The sequence below is a fragment of the Pteropus medius genome, unplaced genomic scaffold (assembly GCF_902729225.1).
Source record: "Pteropus medius unplaced genomic scaffold, Ma_sr-lr_union100, whole genome shotgun sequence".
Taxonomy (NCBI): Eukaryota; Metazoa; Chordata; class Mammalia; order Chiroptera; family Pteropodidae; genus Pteropus; species Pteropus medius.
In genome coordinates this window covers 1,726,549-1,745,540 of record NW_024344370.1, presented here as the reverse complement: position 1 = coordinate 1,745,540, position 18,992 = coordinate 1,726,549, and the positions used below count along the sequence as shown (strand labels likewise).

At 36.3% G+C, this 18,992-nt stretch overlaps 1 pseudogene; it reads right to left on the bottom strand.

The window, feature by feature from the left end:
* Positions 1-19: 19 nt before the first annotated feature.
* Positions 20-18,278, bottom strand: LOC120608141 (elongation factor 1-alpha 1-like; annotated as a pseudogene).
* Positions 18,279-18,992: the final 714 nt, after the last annotated feature.

Sequence of the window (18,992 nt, the reverse complement as noted above, 5' to 3'; positions counted from 1 at the left end):
CAGATTTAGGGGTTAATATTCATTTAGCCTTCTTACCTTTCTGTGCACACTTGATGACTTTGCCAGTTCCAACTGCCTTCTTGTCTATTACTTTGATGACACCCACAGCGACTGTCCATCTCATGTCACCAACGGCAAACTGGCCCAGAAGAGGGGAGTCAAAGATGCTCTCAACACACATGGGATTCCCAGGAACCATATCAATGATGGCAGCATTGCTAGATTTCAAAAGCTTCAGGCCATCTTCCAGCTTTTCCTCAGAACAACAATCAGTGATCAATATTCTCCTTCAGCTCAGCAATTTTGCAAGCCATGTGAGCTGTGTGACAATCCAGCACAGGTACATATCTGACTCTCATTTGACCTGGATAGTTCAGTACATTTACCTAAGTAGTGAAACCAGCTGCTCCATTGGTGGGTCATTTTTGCTGTCACCAGGCACACTATGAACATCTTTGACAGCCACATTCTTGACACTGAAGGCCACATTGTCCCCAGAAAGAGCTTTACTCAAAGCTTCATGGTGCATTTCAACAGACTACTTCAGGTGTAATGTTGACTGGAGCAAAGATGACCACAATGCCGAGTTTGAGAACACCAGTCTCTGCTTGGCCCACAGGGACAGTACCAATCTCACCAATTTTGTAGACATCCTGGAAGGGCAGACGCAAAAGCTCGTCAGTTGGATGAGTTGATGGCAGGATCCAATCCAGGGCTTCAAGCAGCATGGTTCCACTGGCATTGCCATCTTTACAGATCACTTTCCATCCTTTGAACCAAGGCATCCAGCATGTTGTCACTATTCCAACAAGAAATTGATACAAATGCTGCTGTGTCAAGGTTGTAGCTAATTTTTCTAACGTAGGTGCTGACTTAACAATTTTCTCGTATCTCCTCTGACTGTAGGGCTGCTCACTGGAATCCATTTTGTTGACACCAACAATTAGTTGTTTCATACCCAGTTTGTAAGCCAGAAGGGCATGCTCACGGGTCTGCCTGTTCTTAGAGACACTCGCTTCAAATTTACCAATACCAGCAGCAATCAGGACAGCATAGTCAGCCTAAGGTGTGCCTGTAATCATGTTTTTGATAAAGTCTCTGTCCTGGGGCATCAGTGATGATCACATAATACTTGCTGGTCTCAAATTTCCACAGGAAGATATCAGTGGTGATACCATGCTCAGGTTCAGCTTCTCCTTTATCTAAGACCCAGGAATACTTGAAGGAGCCCTTTTCCATCTCAGTAGCCTCTTTCTCAAATTTTTCAATGGTTCTTTTGTCAGTCCCACCGCATTTATAGATCAGATGACCAGTAGTGTTAGACTTGCTGGAATGTACGTGTCCAATGATGGTGATGTTGATATGAGTCTTTTCCTTCCCATTTTGGCTTAGATTTTGTGGTGGTTTTCATGACATCTGTGTTCTGGCAGCAAACCTGTTACAAAAAAGCTAGTAATTTCTAATGTAATGTTTCTCAAGGTGAAGTGCAAAAGATATCTGTTCTGAATCCCCCTAGATGCTAGTTAAAAATATGATTTCCTGGGCTTCATTCTCAGATAATGAAATAGCATCCTTGGTGAGGATTCTGGGAATCAGAATTCCTGACCATCCCTCTAGGTGACTCTAATGCACTCTACATCTGAGAGCTCTTGTTAGTGGCTCTTTTGTTTGCTCTTGACAAATGCAAAGACATTGTATTGCTTACTTTGACCATCAAGATCCTAGGGAGGGGAGCAGAAATCCTGTGACTCTTTTGGCCATCTGAGCCTGGAACAATTGTTGCCTGCCTATAAGCAATGACTTCCTTCTAGTGTAATCTGAGATAATCTCCCTGCTGGAGTTTTGCAGTTTCAAGTTGAAGATTATTTTGGTTTCCTTGTTTTCAGATCTTATAGTTTTCCTCTTCATAGCTTTTACCATCTGAATGTGAAGAAAAGACTTCATGGTGTGTTTTATTTATTGTTTTTTATTTATTTTTTATTTTTGTGTTTCCCTTTTATTTAGTACTTCTTTATAATTTCATTATCCAATCAGTTCATTGTGAAATAAACATATTTAATTTTTAATTTTTTGCCTATGATGCTTGTTTTTTATGTTTTAGTATCCATTTCCTCTTCCTCCTTGCTTTCTTTGATACTTTTGAGACTTTTTAAAAAATGTAAACTGCAAGTAAGTGTACTGATCAGTAACCTTTCTCTCAATGCAATATCTTAAAAATCTTTCTCCAGGGTAATTGTGTCTTTTTTCTTTTACAGCTGGAGGGACTGTGGCCTTTTGTGTCTGCTTTCTATCATACGGGGAGATAAGTTAATGAGGATGGACATCCTTGTCCCAGAGAGGCTCTGGCTCTGGCTTATGATTCTGCAAAAGTTGGGTTTTCTCACACTTTCTCTCCCTTCTCACACAAGACCTCACAAAAGCAGAACTTCATGGTTCCAGGAAAGAAAAAAAAATCTATTTCTCAGTTTTTTCAACCTCCCTTTTCTTTCTCTTTTAAAAATTGTTGCTATGATCAAAAAGAAAATAATTTTATCATTTTTCTCTAGAATTTTCTATGACTTAAGGAGATCAGAGAGAAGGAGTAGAGGTTAGAAAGGAATTCTAGGCTACTGGTTTTCTAAACACTTGCTAACACATACCCATAAAAATAGTTAATAATTTTACAATCTGAACTCTTTATTATGAAAGGCATTTCTTTGGGGAAATATAGTGTGAAATTCTGAACATAGTACTCGCATTTACTCTTAATGGGTATTCTTATCAGTGAAAAGAAGGACAATTATAGACCAAATAATTAAAATTAACAAAGAATAATTAAAATTAACATTGTATTCAATAGTTTCAAATTTCTCCCTACTGTTTTTCTTACAAGTATAGTTTACAACTAGATCTGATCCCCTCTACTCGTCATCTCATTCCCTCTAAAAGTTCCTGAAGCATAGGTGCTTAAAATTTTATGGTGATAATGTTGTTTTCAGAAATTGCTGTCTTGAAGAGTTATGCGGTATGCTGATAAGATTCATTTTCTAGAAGATAGATTCAGGTTTGCTTCCCTATGACTGAATGAAAGGAGAATCTCTCTGGAGAATTAAAGGAGGACTGCAAAGTTTGGTAATTCTGGTTTAGATGATCCAATTTCCTTGTTTTTCTTTTTCTTTTCTATTCAGTACCTTTTCATCATAGAGATAAATTTGCTACTTACTAGTTCAGTTGAGGAATAACTATATTTAAAGTTTAATTTTTTGCCTACAATGTCGCTTTTGTTTTAGTACCCCTCTCCTATATCACACACATGCACACACACACGCACACCCTCATTTAGGAATTTGAAGTGCTTTAGAATTCACATATTAATTTCTTCCATCCAATTCTATCACTTTTTGGGATATTTCCAACTAGCAACGGGCAAGTCAAATATTTTAAAAATGTAACCAGTAAAATAGAAACCCCCCCAAAAAAACCCTTTCGACTTCCTAATGAATATACCAGACAGTAGGTATGATTTAGTGAAATACATGCTAAACATCATGATATTCATATCCCATTATTTTTGTTCCCCTTTTATTTCTCAGGCTTTACCGTGCACTGTACTTCTCTTAGTCCTTTCATTAGGAAGGCTTTTTGATTTATTCTTTTAATATTAATTCTACCTGTACTGACCTCAACCCATCTTAATGGAAGCATTCTTTTAGAGAAGAAAAAAAGGAGGCTGGTGGAGATCTCATTGAAAGGCCGCTTGTTAAATCTTTATGTTAAGAAGAAGCAGGAGTGGTCTTAGAACCCAAACAATTTCCATGTATTGTCATTTGTTTTCCTTACAAATCCAAATAAATTGCCATTGCCATTGGTAAGTAACAGGTAACATATTAGTTAGGCAACATATCCATAACATATTTCAGAAATATTACCACAATAGTTAAATTGCATCAAATTAACTCATGAAAGTATATTCTATTTCAGTGATTTAATATCAAGAGTATTGTACAAGTAGGTATCTCTAGGGACTTTAAAAATTCATAATCCACAATGCTTGAATAATGGATGGATGTTATAGGATATCTGGAATTCTGAATACATGTTAAACACTATATTTTATGATCAAATACAAAAGTCACACAATGAAATAGCCATTCTACATGTTAACTAACCCAAAGTTTATACTTTGCATGTATTTTAGAAAGCTTTGCTTCTGGTTGAGCACACTGTTTTCTTGTTTTTAACAATTATTCTAGAAGTCTGCTTTATTTATATTAAGTCCAGTCCTAACTTGTTTAGTTGCTACCTCATTAAGAAAGCATTTGGAATTATGTAAGTGCTGATAAATTTCAAATTGTGTAATTTAAGAAGAAACTACATTAAACTACATTAAACAGAAATAGGCCCTGTTTGTGTTCACAGGCAGTTTACAAGAAGCAGGAAATGCTACACATTTATCTACTCGCCTAGGTTTCATCATGTAAATGCAAGGTGAGTAACAGCGGTCGCAGATAAACACAATTAATACCAAAAGATTATCACCAGATATCAAAGCGCATATGCATACATTATTAGGCAAGTTGAGTGAAATTTTAAATTAATGTGTTAGGTCGAAGCACATGAAATTGCCATTTTTTGGTCAGAATCAGTGGAGTATTGGCAATTTCATTTGATTTAATCTTAGATCTTTCAGAATCAAAAAAGACTTTGGAAATAATTTAATCCAAGGTTTCTTAACCAGGATTAATATAGCTTGACTTCAAGGACACCAGGAGCCCTAATCTATTTATTCATTTAGTCGATAGTTTTGGAGAGCCTATGATGTGCCAGTTACCGTTATAGTAACTGGGGATATAAATATGAAAAAGACTTAAGTCCTTTGCCCTCACAGATAGTACATTTCAGTGGGAAAGACTGACAATTAATATAAAATATAATATCTCTTCTGAACTGAATGGAGAGATATATGTCTTATGTTCATGTATGTATTTTTCTGGAGGGAGAGTTCATTGAATTCATGAGAGTGGTTTATGATCACCAAAAGTTTAAGAACCCATAGCCTATTACATTCTGCTCATAGATAGAGAAACCAAAGCAAAGACACTGAGTGATTTGCTCATCGCCATGTTCATCAAATGGATGATTTAGGATTAGCATCCAGGCATCCCAGGGTCACCATCAGTCACTACTGCAGCTGTAGGGAAGAGGATCTATGATTTTTCTATCTTTATTCTTTTTTTTAAATAGTACCCACGTACCATTTTGACTCAACAAATTTATGCCAAGATTTGAGAATCTGGTCACACAGAGCTCAATCCTAATTTCCGCATTACAGTGTTTTATTTTTGTGACAGAAAATTGCTTAAAATCTCAGAGCCCCAGTTGTCACATCTGTAGGATGATGAGTAAGTCATAATTGACAAATTATTGTAAGGATTAAATGAGACCATTTATACACACATACACACGTGTGCCTCCATTACTTGTAATAATGCCTTTCACCTGATAAATTCATCAGCTATTGTTATTATTTCATTTCTTTTAAGATTTTGTAAAGCCTGTTCTTTGGTGCTGTGTCCTCAGGCTCTAAAAAAATCACTCCTTCTCTCTTCACCAGACTATAATTCAAAGGGCAGAGACTGGACTTTTACTAATTTCAGGGATTGATGCATGAGCAGTAGTAACCAACTACCAGAGTACAGAGCACGTACTCTGCAATTTGACTGCCTGGCTCTACCACTTACTATGTATGTAACCTTGAGCCAGTTACACAGATTTTTCTGTGCTTTGGTCTCATCACACATACAGTGATAATACTAAACCAGATAACTTATAGAGTCGTTATGAGGATTACATGAGTTAATATTTGTTACCGCAGTTCTGTGAGGTAGAAATTATTGTGCTTTTTAAAATAATCAGGCTAAGACAGTTTAACAGGTTTGTCTATAGTCACATTGCTATGTGCTGCAGAACCATTACTTGAACTCTGTCAGTACTTCTTTAGAGTTTCTCAAGTTGTTCAAAAAACAAACAAATAATAGGTTTTTCTTCTCTCCCCAGCAGGGTCTTCTGAGTCTTTGTCCTCCTTGAGAGGAGTAACGGAAGATGTCCAGAGTGCCCTCTTTTCATTGGCATTCAGCCAACCCTCTGATGACTTGACAAACAACTTGGGGGCTTCGATATATAAGTCTAGTGATCTTTGCCATCCTATCAGAGACTGCCTCAAAAGCCAGGTTTCCACCAGATTATAAATGCCTTGAGAACATCTTATGTGTCTTTCTTGCTACTAGCAGTGTTTATACAATGCCAAGCACATGATAGATTCTCAAGAAATGATATGCCTGTTTCAGATGATTCTCTCATTCTTTCTTCCTTGTACTTTTTGTGTGTTGATTGAATTTTGTATAATAAGCATGAGTTAGTTTTTAAATAAATAATTAAGCTATTTTCCCTGTTAAAAAACAATACATGGATTGATTTGTTGGTGACTTGCCATTTCTGTCCCTTTGAAATCCATCCTTTGTCTTTGGCAGGCTGGGATAAGTGGCTGTCCCTGCCCAAAAGGATCCTGATTGATCTCCTCTGGTGGCAACAGTGTTCGGCCCCCTCCTTCCTGTGGAATAAAGGAAAGGCTTGGAAGAGTGGTCAAATCGGAAGGCCCTGGAGGCCAGCTCTTTTTCCCACAGTCTTTTCCTGAGTCTCTGACTCAGAATGAAGCGGACTCTCTTCTTTGGTCTCCTCTCTCCTCTCTACACCTAGTGTGCCAGCGTTGTTTTCTAAGCAAAGAACAAACAGGCCATGTAAGTTCTGTGACCCAAGCTTTATTGATATGGAAAAGAGACAAGAGTAAGGAAAACAGACCTTCTCCAGCATTCTGTGAACAAAACATTTTTTTTAGAAAAACTTAGTTCTTTTATGTCGGAAAGTAAATACTGAGAGAGGAGGCCGAATTTCTGATAATATCTAGCTTCTTACTACATTCCCTTCGGCAACTATTTCTACCTCAGAATCATTTTTTAAGAATGATTTTTTGTGTGTGTGAAAGTGTTGTGTGTGTGCACACGTGTGTGTGTGCAAGAGATATATCATTTTCTTTTTTATTGTTACAACCAGAGAAAGATTTGAAACCTTTGCCTATTTCATTTTTACAAAATTATACCTGAAGTAAATCATACATTTTATAAATAGTGTTAACTGATATTCAGACAAAACTTGGGTAGCATTTGCTATATAATAATGACAATTGATTTAGCAAAGACGGGAAACATTGGATTAGAAACATTTAACCTCTTTATAGGATCAAGGCACTCTTATAAGACTCTGAGATGGTGCACTGAATAAGGTATCAAAGGGTGAGAAATAGCACAAGTGGGTGGGTGGTAAAAAGGTTGATGGTGAAAAAATCTCTGAGAACTTCAAAATATTTAATCAGATATAAACTTAGGATGCAATTACCTATATTGTTGAAGAAAATAGATATGTATGTCTTCTATTATGTAGGTCTTTCTGTATTTCAAAGAGAAAATTTTGGATTTCCTTAGGTGTATTCACCTGAAGTATCCATTGAAGTGTTCCTAAATGGCAGAAGAATAAAAATTGATATCTTCAATCTGTAGAGAAGTGGATTGGGGAGCATATTATCAAGCAGCGTATAGAAAATTTGAGAATTATTTTGTGTCACCTGTTTTATTTTAGAAAATCATATAAACTTTATTTATTTAACTTTTGAATTTATTTTACAATTACAGTTGACATACAATGTTATATTAGTTTCAGGTGTATAACATAGTGATTTGACATTTATAAAACTTACGAAGTGGTCACCTTGATAAACCTAGCACACATCTGACACCATACACAGTTATTACAATATTATTGACTATATTCCTTACGCTATACTTTATATTCCTGTGACTATTTTGTAACTATCAATTTGTACTTAATTCCTTCCTCTTTTTCATCCCCCAACCCACCTCCCATCTGGCAATCATCAAAATGTTCTCTGTATCTATGAATTCATTTGTTTCGTTTGTTTATTTTTTAGATTCCTCATGTAAGTGAAATCATATGGCATTTGTCTTTCTCTGTCTGACTTACTTCACTTAGCACAATACTCTCTAGGTCCATTCATGTTGTTGCAAATGGCAAGATTACTTTTTTTTTTTATGGCCGAGTAATATTCCACGGTATGTACCACTTTTCTTTATCCATTTATCCATTGATAGACACTCAGGTTGCCTCCATATCTTGGCTATTATAAATAATGCTGCAATAAACATATGGATTCACATGACCCTTCATAGTAGTGTTTTGGGTTTCTTTGGATAAATACTCAGATATGGGATTACTGGGTACTTTGTTGTTATAGCCTTTGTTTTAAAGATTATTTTGTCTGGTATAAATATTGCTGCTCCAGCTTTTTGTTTTGTTTTGTTTTGTTTTTGTTTCCATTTTCATGAAATATTTTTTTCCATCCTTTGCTTTCAGTTTGTGTGTGTCTTTTCATCTAAAGTGAGTTTTTTTGTAGGCAGCATATGTAAGGGCCTTGTTTTCTTATCCTTTAAACTACTCTATCTTTTGATTGGAGCATTTAATCTATTTACATTTAAAATAACTACATATCTGTTGACAGATATATAGTCATTGTCATTTTATTATTCATATTTTTGAAATTTTTTTCCTTCTTAAAGAAGTTTATGTAACATGTTTTGTAGTACTGGTGTGGTGCTGATGAACTCTTTTAGTGTTTTCTTGTCTGGGAAACTCTTTACCTGTTCTTTGATTCTGAATGATAACTTTGTTGTGTAGAGCAATATTGGTTTTAAGTCCTTGCTTTTATCACTTTGAATATTTACTGCCAATCCCTCTGACCTGCAAAGTTTCTGCTGAGAAATCAGCTGATAGTCTTATGGAAGCTCTCTAGTAGATAACCAAGTGCTTTTCTCTTGCTGCTTTTAAAATTGTTCTTTTGTCTTTAACCTTTGGCAATTTAATTTTGATGTGTCTTGATGTAAACCTCTTTGGGTTCATCTTATTTGGGACTCTCTGAACACCTTAAGGTTGTATATCTATTTCCTTTGCCAGGTAAGGGAAATTTGCCATCATTATTTCTTCAAATAGGTTTCAATTCTTGCTTTCTCTTCTCCTTCTGATACTCCTGTGATGTGAATGTTGGTACACTTGCTGTTGACCCAGAGGCCGCTTAAGCTATCCTCATTTTTTAGATTCTTTTTTCTTGTTGCTATTCCGATTGGGTGTTTTCTGCTACCTTATCTTCTAAATCACTGATTCAATCTTCTGTTTCATCTAATCTGCTGTTGATTCCCTCTAATGAATTCTTCATTTCAGTGATAGCATTCTTCATTTCTGACTGGTTCTTTTTTATGTTTTCTATCTTCATTTTTATGTTTTCTATCTCTTTGATTAAGTTCTCACTGAGTTCATCTACTCTTCCCTAGGTTCATTGAGTATCTTTATAACCAGTGTTTTGAATGCTCCATCTTGTAGATTGCTTGTCTCCATTTTGTTTAGTTCTTTTTCTAGAACTTGTTTTCTCTTCTTTCATTTGTGACATGTTTCTTTGTCTCTCCATTTTGGCTGCCTCCCTGTGTTTCTATGTATGAGGTAGGGCTGCTATGTCTCCCAGTCTTGATAGAGTGGCCTTATGTAGTAGATGTCTTGTAGGGCCCAGTCATGCAAGCCCAGTCATGCAGTATCCCTGGTCACCTGAGCTGGATGCTCCAGATGTGTGCCTATTGTGTGGGCTCTGTGTATCTTCCTATTGTAGTTGAGCCTTGGTTGCTGTTTGTACGTCAGTGGGAGGGATTGACCCTTGGGATCATGGGTTGTAAGGACTGACCAGTGACTATAGTAGAGGAGCTGCTGCGCAGGGGCTGACCCCACAGAGCAGGATTCACTTTAGCAGTGCCTGTTGAGTCTACCCTTGAGTGTGTTGTCCTTGCATGTGGCCCGGGGTGGTACTCCAGCTCAGTCAGAAGCTAGCCATTTGGTATGCCAGCCCCAGGGCCTCCTGAGAGTTCAACCACAAGCCAGGTTCAACCACAAGCCAGATTCAACCACAAGCCAGGTTCAACCACAGCACGTGCTTTTCCAGGGGCCACCTGGCATGAACCACCAAGCAATCTGCAGATGACCACCACCCATGCTGGGCTTAGAGGTGCCTTGAGAGGCCAACCCACAAATCAAGGCTGGCTGCTGTTAGTGCCAGGCTTGGTGCTTCTCTGCAAGAGGTATGGAGCATGCTGAAGCCAGATGCTACTTGTCTGTATTTGTAAACTTTTTAAAAAATCTTAAAGCGGAAGTTCTAGAAGATGCATCAAGCTTACTATTTGGCTTAGATCACCCTTTCTTTGTCAACATCTACCTACATGTTTTTCTGTTTATTTCTGTTTGAGAACCATAGCTTTAGATGACATAGGGCTTTTTTTTTTTTTTTTTTTTTTTTTAAGGATAAACAGGGAAAAAAAAATCAAACCACAAGAACTTATATGTGGGTTCCAGATTCACCTTGGGTCTCTAGGTTGTGTAGTATCAAGTTATTTGACTTGGAAATTTTTAAAAGAAGAAATATCATTTAGTCATTCTGCTCAGGAGGGCTGTACGCAGTATAAATATTTTATGGAGTTTTTATGTATTGAATAATAACTAGTGTTTAGTATGTATTGAATAATAACTAGTGTTTAACACATAATATTTGCATTATTTTGTATTATATATGAGAAAAAAATAGGACTTACAAAGATATTCAATATTTTTGAGTTATCCTTTGAACTAATCTGAATTACCATAATCTAAATTGATATGTCAAAGAATTAAACAAGAGTAATGAATTTTGTAATTACAAGGAACCAACATTCCCATCAGAGCAAATTCTAAGACCAGGGGAAGAGAAACCTACTTGCTCTAATGTGACAAGTAGGATCTTTATCACATTAAGGAGGCATGAAGAAGGTCTCAAAAGAAGTATAAGGCACATCCTGGAGAAAAGCCCCACCAATTTAAGAGGCCAAGTTATATGTCCCTCTGTCTGATTGTCAGACATATATTAAAAATACAATCCGTACTAGAAAAGTCATAAAAGTATCAGTGTGAGAGCTAGGATGGACTTTAAGCAACCAGGATATTCCATCATTACACACATCATCCTCATATTATAGTTGGACAACTGACATGAAGAGAGTTGCCCAAGTCCATGTTACTGATAAGTGGTAAATAGAAATCCTCACCCAGGTTCCTGCATCACACTGCAGAATTTTCCCAACTAACACTCTGCTGCTTTCCCATGAATCCGATAGTGTGGTCAGTGGCTTCCGGGTGGTGATTCAAGCATTTTGTTTGTTTGTTTGTTTAATATTCACCTTTAAAAGTAAGTAATATAGGCAGTAAGAGAGACAGGATCATTACAACCAACATACTATCAACACTTATTTAACTATCTCAGGCTTCAATCTGAAGAGGCTAGTATCTTAAGAGAATGAATCATACAGGTCCTAATTAAATGAAAATAGTCCTAGGGAGTATTCATATATGGAATTTCTTTTAGCAGTTTAATGTTCAACAGCTGGAACTCATTTGTTAAGTTGCAGTCTATTCCACTTTTTGAAAATAATATGTTATTTTTCCATGTGGAAGTGGAACCTTCCGGAAAGTCTAAATATATTCCCCTACTTGAACTTACAGGATAGCAGCTACTTGGGGACTCTGCTGAGTAGCTTGGGCCCTCTGTCCTCTATTTGTGTTCAGCTATTAGAGTTCTGCTGGGATAAGCACTAATTCAAGGCTGAGGAACTGGCTGGCTTCCAGGAGCCCATTGTTTATGCCTTTCTTTTCATTTGATGTTCTGTTTCTGTAATTACTGATGTTGTTGAATTTGATCAAGAAACTAAGTGTATTACATCTTGCGGGTCCATGTCATCTTGAAGGTTAAAGAATGCACAGACTATTTGAAACAGAGGAGTAGAAGAAGGAAAGAATATTTATTGCCTCAACTCCAAATATGGTGAGAGAACTTTGCAAAATATAGGTTAAAAGTTTACAGAAACTCCTTGACATTGTGGTTTGTTTTACCAAACCCTGCAAGCTCTATGAAGCAGAACTTGGCTCACCTTGACTCATCATCTTGCTCTCATCAAACAGCATCTGACAAATGAAACAATAGGAAGTTTTGCTGGAAGCTGTTAATGACTGGGGTTAAGCAGCAAGCAGTAAGTGGTTTAGAAATGTCACAGCATTGACATTGCCTCCACTGAAGTGTGATAGGTTCCAGGATAAAAATATGACAAGTATATATCAAAAGCAAACCACTGAGTTTGGGTTTTTCTCTGAAAAATGTCCCTTGTCTAATATGGTACACTGTATTCCAGCCCATATTGACCAAGTACACAACTAAACCTTTCTGAAGAGAGGAGGAATGATGAAGTACAATGTAGTTATGGTTTAATACAAGCAAAATGTCACTAATAAATTTCTAGACACACATTAAAGTTCAAATGAGTTCTCATCAGGTGCTCTCTGCTGTTCGCTTACTTTAGGACATTTAGGGTTTGACTTATCTAGATAGAGCTGCTAGTACTGACACATTCATTTGTCAGTTCAACAAATCTTTATTGAAGGCTGTGTACTCAATATTACATGTCAGGGGCTCAGAACTATGAGAACTTGACAGTCATAACTCTTGATGATATAGATCTTGAAGAGATGCTATTGCTTTTAACTTGATTCTCTAAAGCAGTCTTTCTCAACCATGTCCATGGGAGAATTAAAGTGTACAGACAATCATCTGAGTGACTATTTTCTCAGTTCTTTTAACAATGGAAGTAGTTGGTACCATTCCGGATACAAAGAAGATAAGTTAATTCATCACATACAGTGGATGCCTTAGGCTATTCAGACTTAATTGACTCTAGTGGATGAGAGTTTTTCAAAAGGCATAAGGTCCTATCTTCTTAGAGTCTCCACTATAACTTTGGTCAAAACTAGCATGAGAGACAATATTATTAATAATTAGGAGATTCACGATGCCCTCTCTGTCCCCTATGCAACTGGCTTTAAGGAGAGAAAGGACATATAGAAGTAAGTAGATTCTCCTAAGAAAAATAACTCCTAGTGTGGAACAAGTTGGGTGAGTGTTTTATGGGGGAAGATGTTGTTCGGAGGTGATCAGTAATCAGATAATAAGGTATATTGAATTTGGGAAGAAGAATGTGAAGCAGGTGAGAGTTTTTGGGGACCAAAGAAAGGTGGGGACCAGACTTTTAATAGAAACTGCTGTGAATGTACAATGCACTAGAATCTCTTCAAATGTCTCTGAGAGATGCAAATAAAGATTGGAATTTCCATTTTGCTCATGCTTATTTAAGAATACCTCTCTTGCCCTGGATCCCACGGATTTTAGTTTTTGTAAGGTTATAGTCCTAAGAGCTCAGGCACACCTGCTTACCAGTTTGCTGAGGTACCTATGATCTGACTCTCAGGTTCTGGCCTTTATTCTAACAGGTTCTCCCTACCTTGTGTATTTCAGACCCTCTATCCTGGATCACCATTTTATCTCTACTTCCTGTTCCCTCCGTATATTAGTTAAGGTTCTCCAGAGAAACAGAACCAAAGGATGCTGTGTGTGTGTGTGTGTGTGTGTGTGTGTGTGTATGTGTATATATAATTATTTATATCCTTAAACATTTACTACATTATATGTTTAAATTATACATATAATTCACACATATATATATCACTACAGTACATATGCAAATATCTATATATAAGCAGTTCTATCTATATGTATGTATATACGTATATATGGTAATAGATATAGTTATATAGACTTATTAAGAAATTGGTGGTTCACAGGATTATGGAGGCTGAGAAGTCTGGATAAGACCTAGGAGAGCCAATCAGGTATAGTTCCAGTGCCAGCCCAAAGGCCTGCGAAGCAGAAGAGCAGATGGTGTAACTCCTAGTTCGCCTGAGTCCAAGGGCAAAAGAGTGATGTCTCAGCTCAGATAGTGAGGCAGAGAGAGAGAGAGAAAGCTTAAATTCTTTCTTACACCTTTTGTTCTATTGAGGACTCTAATGGATTGGATGAGGCCTATCCACATTGGGGAGGGAAATCTAATTTACTCAGTCTGCGTATTCAAATGTTAATTTCATTTGCAAACACACTTGAAGACATATCTAGAATAGCGTTTAACCAAATATCTGGGCACAGCGTGGACCAGTTAAGTTAACAAATAAAATGAATGATCACAGTCAGTTCTTTAAATGGCTCTCTTGCCTACACTTGTACTTTTTATTTCAGCTTCTCTATTCCATTTCCTTCTGATAAACCACTCCTCTGCCCCACACATACATGTATATGAGACTGACACTTGGTTTACATTTCTATGCTGAAGAAGCACTAAGCTGAAAAATTTCTAGTTATCCTTTTGTAATATTTTTCTTCAGGTATTCATATTATATAGGTTGATAATAAGCTCCATTGATTTACATTAAAATTTAAAAGTGTTTCAGGCTGTATATTTATACTGATATACAGACTCCATCCTCATCCCCATTCCTCTTACTCTTGCACATTACCAGTCTCTCTCTTGCTAGTTTAACTCTTCAATTTATAGTGAGTTTGGTTAGGAATAAGAGACTTTTCCACACAGGAGAGGAAATATGTGTCTGTCTGGGTTGACATTGTATAGGATTGAAATGTTTGGCTTTTTTCACTCAACTACATCTTGTTTTCATCAGTGTGCCATTGTGTCTGGGACCTTCAGAATCCTAACTTGCCCTGTGAATGAAAGATAAAATATTTCAATTCTGTTTTAATTTTCCACCTTAAATGAAATAGTACTAACAGCTTAATTTTTCTTAATGTTCATCTCTGGATTTTACCCAGTTCATGGGCCTAAACTTAATGGATCTGTTTATAAAAGAAAATATGAGAAAAGAGGAAATGTTGATCTTTTCTAAATAGGTTATCAAATACTTATTAATTGTCCGGTGGGCCCAGGGTCTCATAATTGAGTGCAAAAATTGTAAGGTAGAGAAGTGGAGAGTTGTTGTTGAGTAGTCAGAGGGGTTTAAGTTATTATTATTTATTAGGAAATAAAACTAGGTCAACCATTTATTGTAAGTGGTCAGTATATTATTATCAAAACTCTTGAAAAGCCCTGCTCAACTAAGCATCAAATGTAAAATGCTTCAACATGTCAGCTAGAGGAACTTTATTACAGAAAATGCTTAAAAAAAGATGAACCTCTAACACCTCAGATATATCGATTCCTGTGTTAGATTAAGACACATTTTTTGTTGTTCAGAATAAATGAAAACAATACTATCAACATATGCTCAAGACATTTTAGAGTAAATACGTTCATTAGAAAATTAAGCACTTTACTTGAGCTTTTTAAGTAAATTTATTCAAAAGTTGATCCTTTAACTTTATCAATTTCAATCAAATTTCATTCATTCAAAAGGGGATTATTTAAGTCTGATTAGATGTCCTTCTCTTCGCCGCTTCCTCCCCCTGATGGCATCTCTGATGCATTGGATCCTCCACTACGATCTTCTTCCCCATCAGGAGTGGCCAGCAATGTGTTGAATGTACATCTTTCTGAGATATTCAGGTTACTCTGATAAAGTTATACGATGAGGAACCTCCTATTGTATGCATGAGCACAAAAGTCCAAATTTCAGATTTAATTTTGAGAAATGGTAAAGTGAAAAGGGCCTTGTGTGTTGATTTGCCTGGGCATCAGGAAATTAGTATTTAGTTTTTTCTAGTACTACCCAGGTGGGTGACTGTTGAGAATTAGTTTCCCCAGAAAGGAGGTTTAGTAGGGGAGTAGAGTCAGAACCAGTAGGAATAAATGAAGTGGGACAGGACAGAGGAAGAAACTAAACTGTAATGAGGTCTCAGCAGAGGCCTCAGTCAATCCCATGGCAGCACTGTGGAGCTGGAATGACTCTGCAGAGTGGTTCCTACTTGGTTAGGGGGAGGGATCAGGTCTTCACACCCCTACATGAACCCTTGTTGAAAGTGTGCTACCCTGGAGAAGGGAGAATCACTTTGAGTGAAGCGGGTATCTTTCATCAAGTTCACCTCTGGAGAGGGCCTCAGCTTGTAGTTTCAGAAACCAGAGAGACGAATGCTTCAGTCTTGAAGAATAATCTGTGTGGTTCATCCTAGTCTACCTCTTGAGCTACTCAGATGCACCTGTTTAATATAAATTCTGTAACACCTCCTTTGGGATTCTGGTTAATGCTTCTGCCATTGCAGTTGATCTTGAGGCCCCAATTGGTATTCCCCTCTTAGCACCTCTACTATTCATTCTGTATTCTCATCTTTGGCTTGCATCTCTGATGATCTAAGTGGATTAACTGGTAGGGTGACACAGACCCTCATTACTGAAAGATCTAAGTTAAGGTCACCATGCTCTTTTCAGGCCATTGCTGATACATCCATCATTTGTCATCGGGATTGCACAAGGGTATACTAGGAGATGTCTAGATGAATTGGCTGGGTGAGGAACACATTTTTTCCTGCATTCATTGTGTAACAGCAGCCCTTGATGATTGGGATCAAATACCTCTGCAAGATGATGACTACTTTGCTTGCTTCTTGGTATCTTAGAACTTGAAACACAGAGCGACTGGGAAGCTGCTATAGCTTAAATTTTGATGAAGCTATTTCTACAGAGCCCATATTTGAGGGGACAAGAAATACAAATTCTTCAAACAAATTACTGGGAGTGATAGTAAGTGAGTGAGGCTACTCTTATTGTGGCTTTAAGTCACTTCTACTGAGATAGCAACTTTGGCATTTCGATTGCCACATCTGGAAAAATGAAACCCTTTGTTTGGATGACAAATCTCTAACATTCTTTCCATTGTTAACAATCTATGATTCTTCAGATGATCTAAGATTATTCATGATTCAGAAACTTTGAACATATGCAAAAGTCAACATCAAAAGGACTAAAATGAACTGTATACAGTAAATGTCTCCTTGAAAATGAAGCTCTTTTTGAGGACTTAGATAATTCAGACCTCATTAAAATAGTAAAAGACTAAGATAAGATAAATAACAATGATATTGTTATATATTTATGTATTTATGTATGTATTTATTTATTTTTCAGGTGAACACATTACATAATTCAATATCTATTTACACTATAGCATGGTCACAACTAAAAATTTAGTTTCCATTTGTCATCATTCATTTGACTCCTTTACCCATTTTGCCTTCCTCCTATCCTTTTTCCTCTCTAGTAACCACCAGTCTGTTGTCTGTATCTATTAGTTTGTTTTCATTTTGTTTTGCTTGTTCATTTGTTTCCTTTTTGTTTTATATTCCACATAAGAGTAAAATAATATCCTTTCCATCTGACTTGTTTTGGTTAGCATAATATCTTCAAGGTCCATCCATGTTGTGGCAAAAGGCAAAATTACACCTTTTTATGGCTGACTAGTGTTCCATCATATATATATATATATATATCACATCTTCTTTATCTCTTCAGGTATACCCTGAAAGACTAAACAGGCTACCATTGTTAGAATTATTATAATTCTGAACTTCAATCTGGTTTTCTATTTAATTGTTGATGTTAATTTTCAATGTAACCTTGATAAGTTAGGTCACATTATTTCTTTGAGTATCAGTCTTCCCTTTCATGAAACAAGAGGCCACAATAAATAATCTATCCATTCCTTCCCAAATCAAAATCGTATATTTTTATGATTCATTTCTGAACTATTTTTTTCTTAAGTGACATTGTCACTTAGTATTTTGAAGTCCAGCATGCCTTAAGTTACTATTAAATACTATTATTTATTCTTATGCTTCTCAAATTGGGTAACAGAAACACTGGGTGTATAATTAAACTTAATATATTATTTAAAAACTCAAATCAGCATGAGAATAAAATTAGGAAACACAAAATTCACCCTCTTGTCAAATAGCATTTTTAAATTAATAAACTGCAAATACTAAAGCATTGTTATTCATTTCTCTCCAGTAGAAAAGACACCCACTTTGACTTAGAACAATGTGACATCTATTCTTATAGTTCTCAGCACTGTGCACCATATACACAAATTGAACAAAACTGATTGTTTTAAAATACTTTTGGTATAAATTCCTTTGATTTTTTTGAAGTACAGATTTTACTTTGAAGTTTATAATGTTCGAGACATCAGTTGCAAAGCACAAAGAAGGCTGTTACATAACACCTATGAGAAGATTTTATTTTTTACCCTGTATGAGTCGCCGTGATTTTAGCTTTGTCCATGGTCAATTAAGAATGTCTAAGATCTTTTTCAATAAGAGATTTGGGTATACTTGTAACAAGTAAAATGATACAAGTTTTGAGACATCTAAGACATGTATGTATTAAATACACATATTCATTTACACATAGTATATAAACATACACACATATATATATTTTTCTTTTATTTAGTAATGCTTTCTTGCAATTACATGCGGTATGAAGGGAACTTGCTCTGGTATTTGGAGGACACCCATTATAAATCAGACTCTATTACCTATTAGCTATGTGACCTTCAGTAATTTTCCTAATACTTCCAGGGCTCAAATATACTCTTTCTAAAATAAGGGGATTGGTAGTGGTTTTAAATCTCTTTTATGATTATGGGCCCCTTTATGAGTCTGATGAAATCTATAGATATTCTCAGAGAAATTAATGAATGCATATTTGCTCTAAATTTCGTGTGCGTTTGCGGAATGTCATTGACTTCCTGAAATTCATTCATAGACTTGCTGGTAAGAATAACCAAATGAAACACGTTTTGAACTTTATATTTCTATAGGGTAGATTGCCCCAAATCACTTTAGGGTCATGAATAATTATTAATAAGTTCTTGTGCTAATATAGACATTGCCTTTCAGTTCCCTCAAGTTTGTGTCTCAGGTTTGTCTGTTCCTGACACCAAACCTGGGCTTCTTGAGAACAATCTTATGGGTTGGTGTATAGTGCACGGGC